Source organism: Bactrocera oleae, chromosome 2 (assembly GCF_042242935.1).
Source record: "Bactrocera oleae isolate idBacOlea1 chromosome 2, idBacOlea1, whole genome shotgun sequence".
NCBI classification, from domain to species: Eukaryota; Metazoa; Arthropoda; class Insecta; order Diptera; family Tephritidae; genus Bactrocera; species Bactrocera oleae.
In genome coordinates, this window is record NC_091536.1 from 81,361,300 (window position 1) to 81,367,299 (window position 6,000).

The 6,000-nt window shown below is 37.2% G+C and overlaps 1 protein-coding gene across 5 annotated transcripts in view; it reads right to left on the minus strand.

The window, feature by feature from the left end:
* The window catches only part of RhoGAP100F (Rho GTPase activating protein at 100F), a 79,368-nt gene extending 73,596 nt beyond the window's left edge, over positions 1 to 5,772 (minus strand). For all 5 annotated transcript variants that reach the window (XM_036369340.2, XM_036369356.2, XM_036369350.2 and 2 more), the window contains exon 1: positions 3,306 to 5,772. The gene's annotated coding sequence lies outside the window, so the exon portion shown is untranslated. The remainder of the gene's footprint in view (positions 1 to 3,305) is intronic.
* Positions 5,773 to 6,000: the final 228 nt, after the last annotated feature.

Consider the following 6,000-nt stretch of genomic DNA (forward strand, 5'->3'; position numbering starts at 1 on the left):
CCAAAAAAAATATCTAAAAAGGACCAAAAACAACACCGTTGAAGCAAGAAAACAACAGTGAGAATGGCGACAACATTGGCACACAAAATTCCAAGTTTCACACATATGCGCACACACACGCACGCACATCTGTATGTAATCTAAAAATACATGGAAATGAAATAGAAAAGCTCACAAATAAATATTAAATAAAATACTCCAACGACTAAGCGCACAGTTTGTGAAAAGGAATAGGGTAAAAAAAATTAGTTTTTTTTTCGCTTTTGGATTTGTTAGTCAAACAATTGGAAACTGAACAAATGAAGCGAATCTATAAACATTTGTTCAGACATACAAACATAAATTTTTACATATGTAGAAATATTATATTAATTTCTACTTTACATTGTGTGTAGGATTTGTTTAAGCTTTGAGTTGGCTATGCTTGCTATTAAAACCAGGGATGTAAAAAGTACAAGGATTTCGATGTTTTCCATTATAAGAACTTTTCAATATTTATTTATGAACATATATGATATTACATTTGAAAATTCTGAAAATGTACGAGCACAAAGGAATGCAATTACATAAGCATATGAAAATGACAGCTATTGAAAAATGTTCCTAGCAAAAATTCATACTGACCGCTATTTAGTTACTGAAGCTCTTACTCCTCACTAATTGGAAAAGATATCACCAGAACGTTCTAAAATTTTACATAAAGCATTATTATTTTGTGTTAAGTCCATCTGTATTTGTAATTAGTGTTACTCAATAATTTTCTATTACCCTACATCCGTGAGTTCTCTGACAATAATGGCCAATTCACATAGAACTTTTGCGTCAGACCATTGTTTTGACAGTAAAGTTCGATATACGCTTTTGTATGAGTACGTTCACATTAAACGTTTTCGAAAAACAAGCAAAATGTTGGATAACTCTCATCTTTTAACGCTTTGCCAAACAACAGTAGCCATTTTTATTAGAGAGAAACATTGAAAGTAAAGCGTTCACGTTTAAGTATGAACTATCATGCAAAGAGGAAAGTTGTATGTGAATGAGCCATAATGGTGTTAGTGGTAAACCCTGCTTCAAATTACAGAGTTCACACCACAGACATATTAAATGATTAACCTTAAATTCAACTCCCTTTTGTTTTTATGAAGATACAGCCCTGTTTCGTAAGCAAAGTTATCGCATAATTGAACAATTTGGTCGCTGTATTCACGATTTTCAAGATGTCGAATTAAAACTACTGTTTCATAAGTTCACCTCACAGTTATGCATAAACATGACATCATGAACTTGATTTTGTGGTCCAACATGCACGGATTCTGAATTTTCCTTTCAATATTAGAGTTTCTACCACGTTTGTACAACTATTATTTCCTAATAATTCTCCCGGTCGATATCCTTCTAACACTTGGATAACTAGGAAATAGTAATTGGAGAAAATATATATTTTTCCTTCCAAAAACCTTTCTAAAAGTAGTAGCCGAACCAACCCATAGTAAAGTGTTGTTAATATCCCGAAATCCCAACATTTATCACAATTATTGGCATGTCGATAACTAGAAAATCCAAGAAGACTGTTTTTCGGGCGAAAACCATAATGGTATGAAGCCTATATATTGTACAAAAGTTCGATAAAAGAAATAGTTAGTAGCTGAGTAGAAGTAACCTTGCTTCTTATATATATTAGATATTAGATGAAAAGTTAGTGAAGAGCTAATGAAGGTTATGTAAGAGCTTTTCTAGACATTTTGAGAAAGTTTCCCCTACTTTAGAAGTGCGTAGATAGTTATCCAAACAATGATAGATCCTGCTAACATCTGGTGAGTTCTTAAGAATGTCTCTTTCTGTTGGAATGGCGACAAAATAGAATTTTAAGAAAAACTTTGATGAAGTAGGGATTTTAAACTTTTTTTCGATAGTGTAAAAATTTAAAGTCGATTAGAGCAAATATAACGAAGTTACGAATACTTTTATGCCTCACTTATGAGATTTCAAAACGTTTCACCTACAGTTCTTATTTTTAAAGTCGGTGACCCTCATGTTCTGAAAACTACTACACCGAACGTTTGAATTTTGAACACTGTCTATACATGACTGACGAGGTAACGCTGGAGAGATTTTTTCAAGTTTGTTATTATTTTTTTATTTTACAATAAAAAATTAACCGAGTTTTTCGCAAAAACCCACGTTTTTACTTTCAAGGTGTTCCCAAAATGTGAAAAATTCAAAATTCTTAATTTTGATTTTTATATCCTGAACAGGGCTTATTAGGTTTGCCACGATATTTGTAACACCTTAAGGGAAACGTCGAGGACTCTATAAAGTGTATCTATAAATGATCAACATGACGAGTTGAATCGATTTAGTGATGTTCGTCTGTCCGTCCGTCCGTCTGTATATATGCGAACTAGTCCCTCAGTTTTTGAGATATCAATCGGAAATTTTCCGCAAGCTGCTCATTTGTCAGGACAGCCATTATCGGATCATTATATCATATATCTGCCATAGAAACTGAACGATCGGAATAAAGTGTTTGTATGGGAAATATTTTCATGAAATTTGGTATGGGTTATTGCCTAAGGCAATGATGCAATTTAAGCTGGCATAGAAACTGACCCATCAAAGTTCTTGTAAAGAATCGTTTGTATTTTTAATGGCTATTATAGCTTCGGTGTAGCTAAGTTAACGTTTTTTTCTTGTTTGAATTCAGATAATCAATGTAGAGAGGCACCGCAATTCCATTTTTCCGAGACGATCCATAGTAATTGCTGTCATTGCCGTATTCTTTAATTTTTTGCCATGAAAACAACAGAACAAAATATTCTTCAAATGTCATACTATAATATACTATAAGTATTTCAAAACATAGTTAAAAAATTAATAAAATTGAGCCTTGTTTTGCACGAATTAACCCTACTCCCCCTTAAAAATATGACTAGCTAAAAAAACAGACACAGAACTCACAAAATTATCGTGAAATAGTCAATGAAAACTAAAAAATATTTGCAAAACGATTTTATGTGATTTACAGAAATGGCAATAACGGAACTAAGATATCCTAAACTGCTATATCTTCGAAAAATCAAAATTTTAGAGCATAAGACGCCAAAATATGTAAATATAAGACGCTGTAATAGTTATCAGATATGCGCTTAAAGGTTTTTAATAATCAAATACTTTCTTCTAAACGGAATCTCGCACACTCTACGTGCGATGAAATATTTCAAATGTAATTTGATAGCATCTCAAATTCTTGAGTGCATGCAATAGCTGATTGCACCCACCCCACCAACTCTCTCGCTCAACTTTACCTGTTCTCTCGATGCAACAGTGGCATTCCTTGCTGAGCGATTTGCTCATCGCATAAAACAAAAACGACTATAATGAACAGCGCAAAAAACTTCCGGTGCGATATTAAAAACTCATGAACTCATGTGTGATGTGCCGACTGACTGACGGACGAACGCTATAAATGTGCAGCGTTGTAATTGTGCGCCCGCTGCGTAGATTTGCCGATGATTTCAGTTTGGATTTCCACTTCCACTTCGACTTCGGCTATGATTTGTTTAATTTCCGTTGATGCTGCAGCGCATTTCCGGCAGTGAATGGGCCACGATTGTGAGTAAAGGGTACGACGACAACAACAATTGCGATGGCACGATGACACAATGACGACGATTATATACAAACAGGCATGCACACACACATATGTATGTATATATATATATGTATGTGGTTACGCTAGCATACGGCGTATGTGTGTAAGCGATGACGTTATGTGGCGTTCTTACGTTAGAGCAACCGTGACTATGCTGAATGCATGTGAGTATGAGCGCCGTTGCCTAGGCACGATGCCGCAGGTGATGATCTCTATGCTTAATCGAAAAGAAACAGCGTTGGATAATACAAGTAATTGAATTCAACGCGATACCGAAAGGCATCCAGAGCAGCGCAAAAAGCTGCTGTCACTACGAAACCGTTCGTTGGCAAATAACTTCGCGAATATGTAACGTAGTATCGACGATTGCAACTGTGGGTGGACGCACACTGGCCGACTGATGCGTGTACTTCCAGCCGATGCTGTTGTTTTTGTTGTTGTTGTTGCTGTGCTTTTGACTACTACAACTGGTACTACGGTTGGACGATGGCGCTGGCTATGACGATGACCTGGACGTCGGCGTTTAGCGATGTTGCAATATTGATATTGTTGGTGACAGCGTTAATGTCGGTGATGGTGGAATAGTATTTTCGGTTGTAGAAAAAAAATCTCGTTGTAATTCGGTGGTCAATATTTGCAATGCTTACTATCACTTCACTTTTCTTTATTCTGCTTTAATTCATTGTACACACTTTTTGCTACTTTTTCTTTGCTCCTCGCGTCTTCACGAGCCCTCAATAGATTTTACAAAGAAGAACCTGTACGTAACGTAACTTTTTTCACTTGGGTAATAGCTCTTCAGGGAGCTTTAGTACACAATCACACATATGCACACACACACACACGCGTTCTACATTTACTATGCACACACTTTTCGAACGCGAAATTCTTCGATGAATTTCTGTGATTTGCTATTGAATTTGTGGCGTTGGAAAAAATTTTCCTGACGCTTGATTAAATTGATTTTCTTATTATCGTAGATTAGATGTACTAAGCAGGGAGGGGAATGTTGAATTTTGATGTGAATTTTGCTAAGTGTGAAGCGAAGGAATGCGTCCGAGTGGCAGTGCGAGACTTTCTCTTATGCCTCGTACAACGGTTTTGTGTGACCACGAGATGGCTTGCGAGAGCATTTCGCATTCATATTTGGTCCTTTTACCCCGATTCCGATCTGTGAAAGTCCCTGCATACAATTGCACACACATACACACATACACACGAATCCGGCGCGTTCGATGCCACGCGAAGTGCTGCGATGCGTTGCGTTGCGTTGCGATGAGACGCGGTGCAATGTCCCGTTTAGCGAGCGACTCTGCGATTTCTGCGTTGAAAAACTGAGTACAACTACATTAAAAGGTAGGCTGCTAGATAAGTAAATGTTTTTTGCTCTTTGCTAACTCTGCATTTATGTATGTAATTTGGTATTTTATTTGATTACTGTTGAAAAAAAAACCGTTTTAATTACAATTTTGCAGCACTTTCTTCACAGTTATTTCACTTCTATTGCAGCGCTGTGCGAACGGGACAAACTACTTCCCGTTCGTGTTTGCAGGATTTAATTTCAGTATAATAAAATATCTCTTTTGCCAAATGCAGGCGCAGCGTGAGAGTCCGTTACAGAGCGTCAGTGTGGGAGGTGAGAGTTGTACATTTGAATTGGGAGCGCAGCAAAAAATGGCACACACTCTGGATAATTTAAATGTAGAACACAGGATACTTATCAACTCATGCGGTTATCGGCAATCCCAAATTTTCATTTGCATTCGTTCATTTAAATCCCCAAACGAAAAATTGTATCATACCACACAATTCTCACTGCTTTCAGTTGCTTTTAACATGCACTTTTCAATTAAAGTTATTTTAGTTCTGCTTCTACCCACTTTCGTTAAGCAGTGTACACAAACTTTGCTTGAGGAAAAGGTGAAAAATCGGCACCACACAAGTAAGCTCTTTGTTTTTGCGTAAAAAAATTGTGTCCTACGGACTGATTTCCACCTTTACTTTGATTTTTGCAAGATTGTGCAGAGTTGTATCTTTGTTTTTATTTAATTTTTATCCACTTTAATTATTTGCTTTCAGTGGACGTCCGCGCGGCACTGCACCAATGCTCCGCACACGCACTCGGCTCAACTCGAAGTGAGTCCGAAAAGTATGCAATCATCGCGCATCGCTTTGAGCTATTTAATTTTCTCGTTGGTGAAACTGCTGCAACCTGCAGTGGGTGGCGAGAGTGTGCAGAGGCCGCGGCAGCGCGAGAGCCGGCGCCGAAAGTTGTTGCTGCTGGTGGTTGGGGGTGGCAACGGTGATGAAGTGTAAATGCGAGAGTTAAGCTCTTCATTGACTTTAGG